The sequence below is a fragment of the Triticum dicoccoides genome, chromosome 6A (genome assembly GCF_002162155.2).
Source record: "Triticum dicoccoides isolate Atlit2015 ecotype Zavitan chromosome 6A, WEW_v2.0, whole genome shotgun sequence".
NCBI classification, from domain to species: domain Eukaryota; kingdom Viridiplantae; phylum Streptophyta; class Magnoliopsida; order Poales; family Poaceae; genus Triticum; species Triticum dicoccoides.
The window spans coordinates 558,601,025-558,616,206 of record NC_041390.1 but is presented as its reverse complement, the minus strand read 5'-3'; the positions used below and the strand labels follow the sequence as shown (position 1 = coordinate 558,616,206).

Below are 15,182 nucleotides of genomic sequence, written 5' to 3'. Positions count from 1 at the left end.
GCCGGATCCGGCCGCCCCCTCACCGGCCCCGGCCTCTCCCCTCCATCTTCGGTGACCTAGGCGATTCCGGCGAGCTTCGGTGAACAGTGCCTGCTACAGTGCCGCGCCAGATCCAGATCCAAAAACCCCAACGGTTGACTTTTTCCCTCTCCCCCTAAACTTTTATGCATACTTTGACCAGCCATATCTCCGCATCTGTAGCTCCGATTTGGGCATATAGTATATCAAAATGTTCGACTCGACGAGTACATCATTTCATTTCATTGCATCATTTTTATTTGAGCTCATCTTGATGCCCAAAATGCTGTTAGAAGTAGGCTTCGTGAGTTAATTGTCAGATCTGCTAGTTCATCTTAGACTTTTGTCATTTTTGCCATGATTATTGTGTGCATGCTATGCCTGTGAGTCCTTCATATGTTTTGTTAAGCATTTTGTCTTCTTTCCATAGGTGCAACCCATGCGTTTTTAGGATATGTGTGGTGACTTGTGCAAGCTTGCAAAGTGAGGCACCCGGGAAATCTGTTTTCAGGGACTTAGTAGTTTTCACTAAGTCTGGGATTATTTAGTTCATGATGCCATATGTTCAGCTTGTTTCCTAGTGATCCGTGCCTCTTTTGAGGATGATCAGTAAAGGAGTTTTGTTAATCCTGTTATGCTCTATCCATCCATGTCTTTGTTTGCAATTATAGTGCACCCTAGCTTGAGTCAATCGAGCTCTACTTTTGCTTCGTGGTGAATCTGGGCAGATCGTCAACTCGTTTGCGATTTTGCCGGCATTGTTGTAGTTGATCCGTGTAGGCTATACCATTGTTCTTGCCATGTCTAGCTTGTATTTTGTGCCTTCTTAATGGATGTATGCTTGCCTTGCCATGACTTGCACCATAGTGAGTGCATCAAGCTCGTTTACATGCCTTCGTGAGTTATATTTCAGCATGTCTCAGTTTTCGCTAAGTCTGAAAACTGATTGTGTTTTAGCTATGTTCGTGTGCCCGTTAGTATATTTTGTGAACCCTTTTGGCCCCAGGTCACTTTGGATCTTTTGTTAAGCTTGTTGAGTAGCTCCATGCCATGTTCTTAATTGTCATAATCAGGTCATGTATCATGTTGTTTTGCTGCTCCGAAGAGGGCTTCGTGATCTGAAATTTCAGACAAGTGTTAATTTCACCAAGTCTGGAATCTGTTTTGCATTTGCATTTTTGCCATGCTTGTTTGAACCTCATATTGGATGAATTGGCCGTGGCTCAGTGCTAGTCTTTTGTTAAAAATCTTGTGTGCATCCCTGCCATGTATTTTGTTGTCATGTTTGGTGGCTATAGCATGTTCATCTCGTTGCATTTAGATGCCTACTTGCTGTAAATTGCAGACCGGTGTCATTCTTAAAACGCTTGCCATTTCCAAACCGTAACTCCGATTCCGGCGTTCTTTATATCGTTTTCAAGCGATTTCATCTCATCTTTCTAGTGGCACCCTTGGAATTCCAAGTTGAGGCCAGGTTCATACATTTTCTGTTATATCTTGCATTTTGCATCCCGCATCGCATTCCGCATAGCATATCATCATTTCATCTTATTGCTTGGTCTTGCACGTGGTTGATTGTATCCTTGTTGCTTGTTTGTCTTGTTGGGTAGAGCCGGGAGACGAGTTCGCTACCGAGGAGCCCGTTGAGTTTGCTTGTGAGGATCCAGTCAACTCTGACAACTGTGCAGGCAAGATGATCATACCCTCGAAATCACTACTATCTTTGCTATGCTAGTTTGCTCGCTCTTGCTATGCCAATGCTACGATGCCTACCTTTTGCTTGTCAGCCTCCCAATTGCCATGTCAACCTCTTAACTCACCTTGTCCTAGCAAACTATTGATTGGCTATGTTACCGCTTTGCTCAGCCCCCTTTTATAGCGTTGCTAGTTGCAGGTGAAGATTGGAGGCCGTTCCTTGTTGGAACATCATTTATTTACTTGTTGGGATATCATTATATTGCTATGTTATCTTAATGCATCTATATACTTGGTAAAGGGTGGAAGGCTCGGCCTCTCGCCTAGTGTTTTGTTCCACTCTTGCTGCCCTAGTTTCCGTCATATCGGTGTTATGTTCCCGGATTTTGCGTTCCTTACGCAGTTGGGTTATAATGGGAACCCCTTGATATTTCGCCTTGATTAAAGCTTTTCCAGCAATGCCCAACCTTGGTTTTACCATTCGCCACCTAGCCTCTTTTTCCCTTGGGTTACCGGAGCCCAAGGGTCATCTTATTTTAACCCCCCCCCCCCCGGGCCAGTGCTCCCTCTGAGTGTTGGTCCGAACCGAGCAGACTGCGGGGCCACCTCGGGGCAACTTGAGGGTTGGTTTTACTCGTAGGATGTCTCATCTGAGTGTGCCCTGAGAAAGAGATATGTGCAGCTCCTATCGGGATTTGTCGGCACATTCGGGCAGTGTTGCTGGTCTTGTTTTAACCTGTCGAAGTGTCTTGAGTTACCGAGATACCGAGTCTGATCGGAATGTCTTGGGAGGAGGTCTATTCCTTTGTTGACCGTGAGAGCTTGTCATGGGCTAAGTTGGGACTCCCCTGCAGGGATTGAACTTTCGAAAGCCGTGCCCGCGGTTATGGGCAGATGGGAATTTGTTAATATCCGGTTGTAGATAACTTGAACCTTAATTAATTAAAATGAATCAACCGTGTGTGTCGCCGTGATGGCCTCTTCTCGGCGGAGTCCGGGAAGTGGACACGGTGTTGGAGTAATGTTTGCGCAGGTTGTTCTCTAGCTTCTCGCTCGCGCTTTGCCTCCTCTTCTCACTCTCTTTTGCGAATAAGTTAGCCACCATATATGCTAGTCGCTTGCTGCAGCTCCACATATATTTGCCTTATCCATCCCTATAAGCTTAAATAGTCTTGATCGCGAGGGTGCGAGATTGCTGAGTCCCCGTGGCTCACAGATACTATAACTCCAGATGCAGGTCCAGGTGATTCCGCTCCAGGTGACGAGTACGAGCTCAAGTGGGAGTTCGACGAGGACTCTCAGCGTTACTACGTGTCGTTTCCTGATGATCAGTAGTGGTGCCCAGTTGGGGTTTGATTCGGGGCCTTGTCGCATGTTGGGTTTTCTTCTATTTTGGCGCCGTAGTCGGGCCATGAGTGTTTGGATGATGGATGTTATTTATGTACTTTGATGTGACGTGGCGAGTGTAAGCCAACTATGTTTCTCCCCCTTTTATTATGCTTTACATGGGATGTTGTAATGATTGCCTAACTTGCAACATTGCTTTCAATGCGGTTATGTCTCTAAGTCGTGCCTCGACACGTGGGAGCTATAGCCGCATCGAGGGTGTTACATGGGTGGCGTCGAGGTTATCTCACCAACAACTACATAAAAGAGATTTTCGATGTCGGTGAACTCAGGTATTCTAAAACTGCAACGATAAAATTGTGACGACAACACCTCGGAGCTCAACTCCCCGGGACACTTCCACAACCCCTAAATGTCAGGACGCACCAAGAACAATGTTCTCGTCACAAAACCATCAAAACGATTCCAAGATACCTGCGTGATACTAAAAAATATTCGTGAAATTTCAGGAGAGAAGAGTCAAAACTTCTACGTCAGGAGGCCTCACCAAAGCGACGGAAGGGCTGAGGAGTAAAAAGAATCCTACTCTCCGATATATATAATCCTAAGACTCAAAACATTTTGTTCTAGACTCAACAACGTCAGCGATTCGATCAAGCAGGGGGCTCCTAAGTCGGGGAAGGCTCTGATACCAACTTGTAACACCCACAATGCGGCTATATCTCCCACGTGTCGGGGCATGACTTAGAGGCATAGCCGCATGGTAGGCTTGTCGCAAGAGGGGTAATCTTCACACATCCCATGTACTGAATAAGAAAGGGATAAAGAGTTGGCTTACAATCACCACTTCACACAAATACAAGTTAACATAAATCATCCAGAATACAATCAAGGTCCGACTACGGAACCAAAATAAAAGAAGACAACCCCAATTGCTAGATCCCCGATCGTCCCAACTGGGCTCCACTACTGATCAAAAGGAAACGAAGCAAACACAACGAACACGATCTTTAACGAGCTCCGACTTGAGCTCGGTTGCATCACCTTCACTGGTATCATCGGCACCTGCAACTGTTTGGAAGTATCTGTGAGTCACGAGGACTCAGCAATCTCACACCCGCGAGATCAAGACTATTTAAGCTTATGGGTAGGAAAGGGTAGTGAGGTGGAGCTGCAGCAAGCACTAAGCATATATGGTGGCTACCATACACAAATAAGAGCGAGAAGAGAAGCAATGCAACGATCGTGAACTAGAAGTGATCAAGAAGTGATCCTGAAACTACTTACGTTCAAACATAACACAAGAACACTTCCCGGACTCCGCCGAGAAGAGACCATCACGGCTACACACGCGGTTGATGCATTTTAATTAAGTTAAGTTTCAAGTTCTCTATAGCCGGACATTAACAAATTCCTATCTGCCACATAACCACGGGCACGACTTTCGAAAGTTCAAAACCCTGCAGGTGTGTCCCAACTTAGCCCATCACAAGCTCTCACGGTCAACGAAGGATACTCCTTCTCCCAGGAAGACCCGATCAGACTCGGAATCCCGGTTATAAGACATTTCGACAATGGTAAAACAAGACCAGCAAAGCCGCCCGATGTGCCGACAATCCCGATAGGAGCTGCACATATCTCGTTCTCAGGGCAACACCGGATGAGACATCCTACGAGTAAAACCAAACCTCAAGTTTCCCCGAGGTGGCCCCGTAGTGTACTCGGTTCGGACCAACACTTAGAGAAGCACTGGACCGGGGGGGTTAAAAATAAAGATGACCCTCGGGAGCACGACTCCCAAGGGAAAAGTAGGTGGTGGTGAGGCAAATGGTAAAACCAAGGTTGGGCCTTGCTGGAGGAGTTTTAATCAAAGCGAACTGTCAAGTGGTCCCCATAACACCCAACCGTGTAAGAAACACAAAATCAAGGAACATAACACCGGTATAACGGAAACTAGGGCGGCAAGAGTGGAACAAAACACCAGGCATAAGGCCAAGCCTTCCACCTTTACCAAGTATATAGATGCATTAATTAAATAAGAGATATTGTGATATCCCAACATATCCATGTTCCAACAGGGAACAAACTTCAGCTTCACCTGCAATTAGAAACGCTATAAGAGGGGCTGAGCAAAGCGGTAACATAGCCAAACAACCGTTTGCTAGGAAAGATGGGTTAGAGGCTGGACATGGCAATATGGGAGGCATGATATAGCAAGTGGTAGGTATCGCGGCATAGCAATAGAGCGAGCAACTAGCAAGCAAAGATAGAAGTGATTTCGAGGGTATGGTCATCTTGCCTGGGATCCCACAAGGAAGAAGAACGAGTCCATGAAGAAGACAAATGAACGAAGTCGAACGAATCCTCACAAACGCGATGTTATCGGAACTAACCCGAAGAAGCAACACCGGAAAGAAGCAAACAACATAGTAAACAACCACCACATAAGCATGGCATGATGCACAAGCAAGTATGATGCATGTCCGGTTTAATGAGGCAAGGCATGGGAAGGTGCACAAACAATACTACAAATTAAGTGGAGCTCAATATGCAACGAGTTGCATATTGAAGAAGACACCACATCCAAGTTATTTAGTTCGATCTCGTTTATGTACCCAACAATATTAAATGTTGGTTAGCATGGCAAGAGGTGAAGCATATGAAAACTACCTATCTAGGCAAGTTTAAATGAGGCCGGAACAACAAACAACAAGTCCGGAAACTCCTCATGTGCATATTTTAGGTTTGGTATTGTTCTTCCCTATACACAATTTTAGAGTTGTTATACATGCAAGAAGAGTGCACCATGTTAAATTAGGCATTTTTCTACCCCATTTACATATAAAGTTTATTAAATTCCGAGTTACGGTTATTTAGTTATGAATTACAGCATTTTAGCATGGCATTTAAGCAAAATATAAGCAAACATCATATTAAACATTTTTAACATGCATGAAAGTGGCATATTATGAAACTAGATGCAATTCTAAGCATTTTCCATATATAATTTATTTTAAAAAGATGCACCGTTTGTGAGTTATTAAATGCATGTTGTGCAAGGGGCTTTCTATAAAACTGCAAAACCCTGGTTAATAGACAAATTCGCCGATCTGGAAAAAAATGTAAGCGGGCCGAATCTGGCTGGTCCGATAGCAGGGAAAAAAAGGCGCTCAGGGGGGTGGCTCACCCAGTGGGCTTCGGGCCAGGTTGGAACAGCAGAGGAGGAGAAGGGCCGGTTGGGGCGCTGGGCCTCGGGTGGGTCGCGGCCCACGAGGCCCAGAGGCGTGTCGTCCTCGTCCCCGATCCCGCTGGATCGAGGGAAGCCAGGGGTGGCGACGCTGCGAAGCTCAGCGGCGGCCAGGGCGTGGGGAGGCGCGATCCGGTGATGGTCCAGTGGCGAAGATGGCGGGGCCCTACCGGATCCGGGCGGATCTGGCCAGGGTGGCTCCACTTCCGGCAAGGGGAGGCCGGATCGGGCGGGGCCGACGAGGGTAGGGCGCCATGGCGGCGGAGGGGCGAAGCACATGCGGGAGAGGACGAGCCCGAGGTGAGTTCGGGCATGGGGGAAGAAGGGAGAGGGCGCGACGGGGCTGGCCTGAGCGGAGGTGGTCGCCGGTGGCCACGCTCCGGCGACGTTCGACGGGGAGGCAGCGACGAGGGCTGAACCTTACGGGAACGACGCAGCTCGGGGGCGGTGCAGCTGCGGGGAACGACGCGGTCGGGCCCGAGCGGGCCTCCCACAGGCTTCGTAGGGCCGTGTTGGAGGGGAGCGGGCAGGGGCCACGTGGCCGGCCCTGGTTGGCTGCGGGGCGCTCAGGAGATGTCTCGGCTAATCAGGAGGCGACAAGTGGCGGGGATGAGGTGGTTGCGCCGGAATTTGAGGAGGAGGCAGTTGGCCGTGGCTGGCGGCGCGATTCGAGGGGGAAGGTTGGCGCTAGATCCGAGGAAGGAGGTCTAGGGGTAGGGGAGGAGCTAGGTTGCCCAAAATGGCAGGAGGGTTCTATATATAGAGAAGGTTTAGGGTTAGGGGGGATTAGGAGGGGTTTTCTTCCGTTTTCAGGCATCGGATCTCGATCCGACGGTCCGGAGCGGAGGGGATAAGTAGGTGGGTTGATTGTGGCTGTGCAAAAGGCCTCGGGTTGAGAGGAGAGAATAGAATAGCAGCCCGGCAACGGTTTTCGGAGACCGAAAACGTCCGACGAAAAGACCGACTATATTGCCGCTATAGTTTAACGGTTGGGCTATCAAACGAGCTCGGAATGCGATGAAACTTGGCAGGCGACCTACTAACAACATAACAACACCGCAAGCCAACTCTCATGCCATTCCGAGAACATTTCCCGACCACTTATAAAATACTATTTCGACGTGTCGCGGGCGCGTGCAAGTGTGTATGGGCTCAGAACGGACAACGAAGAGTACTGGGGAACCCTGACGAATGCAAGTTTCAAAAACATGATGATGCAATGCACATGATGACATGATGAGATGCAACATGCAAGGAAATGACATGGCAACGACGACGAATAACTGGAAGACACCTGGCACATCGGTCTTGGGGCGTCACAAATGCTCAGGCCACACCACCATCTGTACTGTGGGCACGCACGTTTGGGCTCCGCGGCCTCCACTGTGACGTCCACCACGTCCGTCACGACCACCACGCCCGACGCCACCACCCGGCCCACCGGCGGCCATCCGCTTCTTGAGCTTCTCCTCCTTTCTGGCCTTCGCTTTGACGCAGCGAGTTTGCCGCATAGCCGAGTTGATCTTCCGGGCGAGCGTGATGCTCGGATCCTTCGACACCTCCGGCACCTCCATCTCTGAAAGGTTCTCCTCCGGTTCTATGCATCGGCGGCAAAAAGGAGAGGGTGGGAGAAAAGGGTGGGAATTGGGTGGAAAGCGGCGGGGGATGGAAGAAGAGAGTGGGGGATTTTGGTGCGGAAACAATGCGGGTTGTTACAAAAGCACCGGCTCCGCCTTCCTTTTGGGTGGGCCAGGGGGTCAGAGTCCGAAGTTTCTCGTGTCCGAACTCCCCCCCCCCCCCTAACGTTTGGTTCCGATTTGTGGAAAATCATGGTCTGGACTGCCCCGCGGACCGATACAGGACCACGTTCGATGGCTTCGGCGGTCTGGACCATGTGGTCCGGACGTATACAGGCGGTTTGTGGGTCGGCGTTGGAGATACCCCAAAGCATGTGGATGGCTAACATTCAATTCAATTTTTTTGCTTGTGGGTGTAAGGAAAATCGAAAAGTTAGCATTGCAGTGGAGTAATCTCCCAATCGATAGTGAAACTGGCAGTTTGGCGGTAGTCAACATGGTGAAAAGCGGAGATACAAACAGATCAAAGTATGCTTTTCTTAAAAAAATGTGGGTAATGCTTTTCTTATTGGAGAGAGTAGAGATAGCATATATGAGCATAGTTCTTGTATTACTCACATTTGCCGTAGTGGGAATTCTTCTAGCCATGTATTATCAAACATCGGTAGAACTCAAGGTTGAACTGCTTTATGGCTTGGGTCTGGACCGAAGGTCGTTTCGGACACTATTGGGTGTGATTGTATCCCTTGATTGAGTAATACAAGAACCGTCTCGCAAACAAGGAAAATCAACAAGTGATGCATCTAACCTTTTGAGTTATTTCATCTAGATTTGTTTCTCAGATTTTGACCATATACATCACTCAATTTTTCCCTTTTTTTGTAGGCGCAAAGAGACGAATAATTGTAAAGTGGTGTCAGGCCGTTAGGTAGTTGGATGTGGTATATGGATCATGCATGTAGTGCCACTTAGAAGTGGAACTTGTCATGAGAAGCCAAGACACTGCCAGTGACCAAGGATTTGGCTACAGACTGGCTTTTTTTCGGGGGAGGTACAGAAATTTGAGATCCCGTGGTAAGCATAAATTACCAGCAAATTTCTGAATAGGTTCGAATTTAAACTCTGACATGGTATAAAATGAATGTTAACACATGTGTAGTATGCTTTCATCATCAGAGAGATCAAATTCAGTATTGGGGAACATGATTCTTCCATTATTGATATTCGTCGGAGCGGAAACAGTGCTAATAATTTCACGACAAACTTTGATAGGTTGCATGGCCAAACAATTATCTGGCTTGGCTCTAGCCCAGATTTTTTTAGAAAAAGAGAAAGACCCCCGGTCTCTGCATCTGGGCGATGCATATATCCATTTTATTAATTATTAACATAAGACCTTACAAAGTCATACAACAATAAGACTAAAGCTACCGTCTAAATAACATCTGTCGCTACTCCTATTCCAGATGACGAAGGGACGTAGATAGTCTGGACCACAGACCTCGCAGCCAAACCTAACATCTAAGACCTGAGGTTCCAACCAGGACGCCTGCCAGGTATGGGCACCCACCAGTCCGGCGTGCTCCTCAACCAGGACGCCTGCCGGGTATGAGGCCGCCGTAGCCATCTGCCACCAATCCATCTTCAGAGCTGTACTGCTGCATGAACCTTGCCCGGTCTAGCTGCCGCCGACGCCACCACGACGCCAGACAGCGTCGACCTCCTGCGCGAGTCCATGATCGCACATCGGACGCCTAATCTCCAGACCGTCATGCTATCGAGATCCGACACCATCAATGTGTGTGATGAAGCACCGCTCCTTCTCTTGTCACCTCCAGCCATCACTTGCTCCAAAACGATGCCCCCATGAGGGAAAGCGCTACTAAGAACGCCGTCATCGTCCGATCCGGAAGACCCAGATCTAGGGTTTCCCCCGGAGCATCCTGAGCCTGATGACGCCAACTGCAACAACGATGCCTCGACAAGGAAACGACATCAAAGACGCCACCATCGTCCGCCATGACCGTAGTCGGCGCGATTTTCATTGACAGTTGCGCCACCGGGCGTACACCGCCAGCCTCGCTGGTTCCTTCGACCGTAGCAAACTCCAAAACGATGCCCCGAAGAGGGACTACGACGCAAAAGCACCGCCATCGCTCGATCCCATGAAGATCTAGGGTTTCCCCCGGAGTTTCCAGGGTTGTCAAGGACCAGACAAAGATGGAATCCCGCAGGTCCGTCGAACTGCCGACGTGTCGCACTCGCCATCGCGCCGACCGTTATCCGGAGACCAAGCTCACGCCTGGGCCCAGATCCGGCCGCGCCGCGCCGCCTGGCGCCCCAAATCTTGAAGCCGTCTGCCATGGGGAATGGGATCGTCGGAGCGCCGTCAGCCCCCATCGTGACGTCCGGCTGCATGCCACGCTCCGGCCCGGGGGCGCCGGCCCGCACCATCTCCTCACGAGCGGGAGGGCACCTAGTCCCCGTCGCCGTCGGCGACGGCAAGGCTTTGCCTGGTTGCGCCCTCGGGCGGCGGCGAGGGAGGAAGAGGGGGAGTCGGGGGTGATGGGATCTGGGACCTCCCAGCCGCCGCATGGGGGCGACTCCATAAAAATTGGGGGAGAATTACACTTCCCCGGCCTCTGCACCAACTAAGGATGCATACGGTCTTTTAAGTATGAGTACTAAGATTTTTAATCTCGATTACGCACCGAGCCTAGTCCTCAATAAATGCGTGAGTACCAGAATTTTTTTTGAATTTTGTGGATTTGTGGTATAGCTACTCACGTTCAAACAAATCCACAAATTTTCTTTCAGCAATAGTATCTACTCAAACACGTTTATATCGTTGGTAATTGCGGTATTTAACTCGGTAACCAAGTCCTTGCAAGTGACCAACATATCTATCCGGCCGGTTGATACCACGTGCGTGAGTGCTGTTGCAACAGTACATTCTATAGTGTATAAATAGGCAGGAGGGCCTGGGCTATTGCTCCAACTCACCGGTAGATTGCCCCACTACCATTCCAAGCGCACATTCCAGCTACTCTGCAGTTCGGAAAGAAAAAGATATAGCTGCAGGCGGCATGATGGGGGTGAAAGTGGCCACTGGCAAGGCTCTGATGATACTGGTTGCAGTGTTTATTATCTGCGCCGGCGGCGGCGTGGTGGTCTCGCCGGCAGCCGCGGAGGAGGTGCCCCTGGTGCCGGCGGTGTACGTGTTCGGCGACTCTACCATGGACGTGGGCAACAACTTGTACCTGGGGAACGTTACGCTGCCGTATCCCCCGTTTCCCTACGGCATCGATTTCACGGGCCCCGGACCCAACGGAAGGTTCAGCAACGGATACAACATGGCCGACTCCATATGTACGTACGCGCAGGCACTTTTTCATCAGGTCTTTTCATTTTCTTTTCTTTTTTTCCGCAAGGTCATCGTGTCTTTTCACCCATGTGTGAAACTAACAGAAATATGCAAATTGAAATGCAGCGAAGCTGTTGGGTTTCAATATGAGCCCGCCGGCTTTCCTGTCGTTGACGCCGGAGACGAGCGTTGAGATCCTGAAAGGCCTGGGCGGGGTCAACTACGCTTCCGGTGGATCCGGCATTCTCGACACCACCGTCAGTACTGCTGCCTTGAAATTTTGCGCATTTTTTGTTTGTTCCGAAGACCTCTTTTACATATTGTTTTTCTTTTGCAGGAATATATTAGTTTTACAGATACATCTTTTTTTATCCATTTTGATGACAAATATTTTTGGACGGAGGAAATATTTTTTTAATGAAAGGAGCATAGCTCGCAGCTTTCACATACTATCTCTCTACCATAATATAATACCTCTCTTTCTCGCAAAAAAAATATAATACCTCTCTAAAACGACTTATATTTAGAAACGAAGGGATTACGTCGTTTTAGCAGTTCAATATACAAAAAACACATGCTACAGCCAAGTACCAGCAATAAAGATTCAAAAACAAAACAAAAGACATAAACTAGTACTTTCTCTGTAAACTAATATAAGAACGTTTAGATCACTAAAGTAGTAATCTAAACACTCTTATATTAGTTTACGGAGGGAGTATATCGGGAAAAGGGCTATGTCCCCTTGTCTTAACCCTTTCTTTGTCTTAAAGTAGGGAACGAGTTGGTCATTATTCCCGCAAAAAGAAAAACGACTTGGTCATAATGCTGATATTGTCTGAGCTACATTTTTTTTCTAACAACAACTTGTGAGCATTATTAGTTTTAGATTGTCTAATTCATATTTAGATGTTTTCTAAGGATGTCATATCTAAACTCCCACAAATAAGACAACAACAAGAAACAAAAAAAACTGGCACAAAAAAAGACCACAAACATAATAAACATCAGATTAGATGTGACATAACTAATGTCACATCTAGATGTGTTCTAGACAGACTCAGTTAGTTCACAATGTCTGAGTTACTTGTACTAATCCTGCTTCTTGTTTGCATCGATTGATTGATCAGAATAATGCCGACCTCCCGTTGAGCAAGCAGGTGGAGTTCTTTGCAGCCACCAAGGCAAACATGACCGAGAAAAGCGGCTGCAATAGCACCAACATCGATGCGCTGCTGTCCAAGTCGCTCTTCCTCATTAGCGACGGCGGCAACGATATGTTGGCGTTCTGGGGGAATAGTCCGTCGTCGGACAAGGTTCAGCCCTTCTAGACGACCTTCTGTCCAACTACACCAAGTATGTCAAGAGGCTGTACCGGCTCGGGGCGCGGCGTTTCGGTGTCATCAACGTGCCGGCCATCGGCTGCGTGCCGGTGGTGCGGGCGAAATCCCTGATCGGTGAGATCTGCGAACCCTTTGTCAATAAACTCGCCGATGGCTTCAACATCGCCTTGGGCGACGCGATGGCGAACCTTAACGCGTCGCTGCCCGGGATGAGGTACTCTGTGGGGAGCTCCTACAACCTGGTGACCAACTTCACGGGGCCGCCGGTGGCCCCCGGCTTCGACGATGTGAAGAGCGCGTGCTGCGGCGGCGGGAAGTTCAACGGGGAGACCTTTTGCAGCTTACCCAATACCACCCACTGCGACCACCGCGACGACCATCTGTTCTGGGACGGGGTGCACTGCACCCAGGCCGCCTCCAACAAGGGCGCCGAGGCCATCTTTGCCGCGCCGGTAGAGCTAAATTTCACCGCACCCATCAATTTCAAGCAGCTGCTTCTTGATGATCAACCCACAAACGTCAGCCGTTAATTCACTTGCCAGTGGGTGAGTCTCTGTTACTAGCACTTCTGTCACGTTCGTTTTATCCTTGTTCTCAGTGTCGAGCACAGCAGATGTGTTGCATGTGCTCAGTAAGTAGTATACTAGTTTGGACGTTTTGTATCGTGCAAAATAAGGAACCTGACACGTACTTTGTTTGCGTGGAGGTGCGTCGTATAAGTGGGCTGCAATGTTACAAGCTGTTCGTGGCATAGGAGTCGGTCATGTTTGATTCCTTACTGAATATCCTTACACTGAATAAAGAAGAGAAACAGGAAAGACGCAAAGATAACAGCGTCGCAAAAATCTCGTGTCTTCTCTTAGTGTTCATCAGGGCCGATTCTGAGATTTTGGGGGCCCAGGGCAAACCCGAGAATCAGGGGCCCCAAATATAAGTGTCACACAACAACAATGGCATTCTTTAATATTACAAATAAACACTTTACTGCACCCAATTTTGATATTTACATCTAATATTTTTTTAGATATTATAGTAAAAGTTTATTATAACATCCCGCTCAAAATTGGGGATCGTAAGTTCATGATTCGCATGACACATGATCACTCATTCTTCTATTGACATACATGTGCACAAACAAAAACTCCAAACGTTAGACATTTGCCGATCCTAGAAAACATCCAAAAACCCGACTACAAATTACCAAACAAAGGCAAAAGGGCAATAAATAGATACATAACCTGGAGTCTATTGAAATAATTCTCGATGCAAATTCACTTATGATTGAGTCGGACCTCAATTTTGTCCAACAGTTTCTTGTAGGTGCATAATACTGCCAAACCATTTAACAGTGCAAGATACGCATCATATATTTATGTGAAGGCAATTTACTTAATTGGCAACATACATATAAGGATTGGGGAATAGGTAATAGTATGATGATATACCTCATACCAATCGCATCTGCTTCCGTCATTAGACGCTCAGCAACGAGGCACTCAGCGATATAGTGTTCCCGTCTGCCATCCACATCGCACACCCGGCGCCTGGAAATTGGATACCGGCCAGAGGCGCTCGGCGTTGTCAATTGCCATGGCCTGGCGATGTGCGCGAGTCTCTGCTGGCGGCCAGAGATTTGTGATCGAGAGTTCGTGACGGGGGAATAGAGAATAGGGTAGTGAATTAGCGATGCGATCTCACGTCACGATCGTACTGATTGGACGCGTCTGTTTACTTTCCTATGTTGCTACGTCTTTCCTTTATTGGGCTAATTTCATTCCGGGAGGAGTTATGGGGCGATGGGCCACCAACGTACAACATATTTGGGAGGGGCCCCTTGGATTTTGTGGGGCCCGGGCGGTCGACCCCCCTGCCCCCCCTCAGGGTCGGGCCTGGTGTTCATGCAAGTGAATTAGTGTCCATGCATCTCGTCTGTGCTTTTTTAGGTAAACTCTTGTGGCCGGCAGGCCCCGGTCGCTCGTGCGCTCGCACTCAATGTGGACGCGGCCGTGTCACGCCCAGGTACGTTTGGCGCAGTTGGTGTGGTTTGCAGGGATGAGAGAGGTTTGTTCATGGGAGCGTCAGCTCTCGTTTTCAGAGGACTGCACAACCCCCAGGTGCTAGAAGCACTAACTGTTCGGGAGGCATTAGCACTTTCAAAAGATCTCTATATCAACCATTTACTTGTTGCCTCTGATTGCAAGGTGGTGGTAGATGCAATCAGACAGGGAAGCTCAGCGGAATTTGGAGCCATTGTCGAGGAAATCAAGGCTAGAGCAACTACCTTTATTTCATGTTCGTTTACTCATGAGTATAGGACCTCCAATACGGAGGCCCATAATCTCGCAAAGCATGCGTTATCTTTAGGGTTTGGCCGACACACTTGGCTAGGACAACCCGGCGATCTTCTTTTTGTACCTATGAACATTATAATTCAGTAATAAAGCTTTGAGATTCTCAAAAAAAAACATGTTCTTATCTTCTTTCTTTTTCTTCATCCACGTCCTGCGCGTGGAACAGCGCCACCGCGGGCTCGCACACCCCCGCGAGAAACCCCCGTGCCAATGGCTGACCTTCGCTAGTAGCTTGCACCTCCC

The 15,182-nt window shown here is 48.5% G+C and overlaps 1 pseudogene; it reads left to right on the top strand.

Annotated features, from left to right (window-relative positions):
* The first annotated feature begins 10,970 nt into the window (after window positions 1-10,970).
* Window positions 10,971-13,118, top strand: LOC119315977 (annotated as a pseudogene).
* The last annotated feature ends 2,064 nt before the right edge of the window (window positions 13,119-15,182 follow it).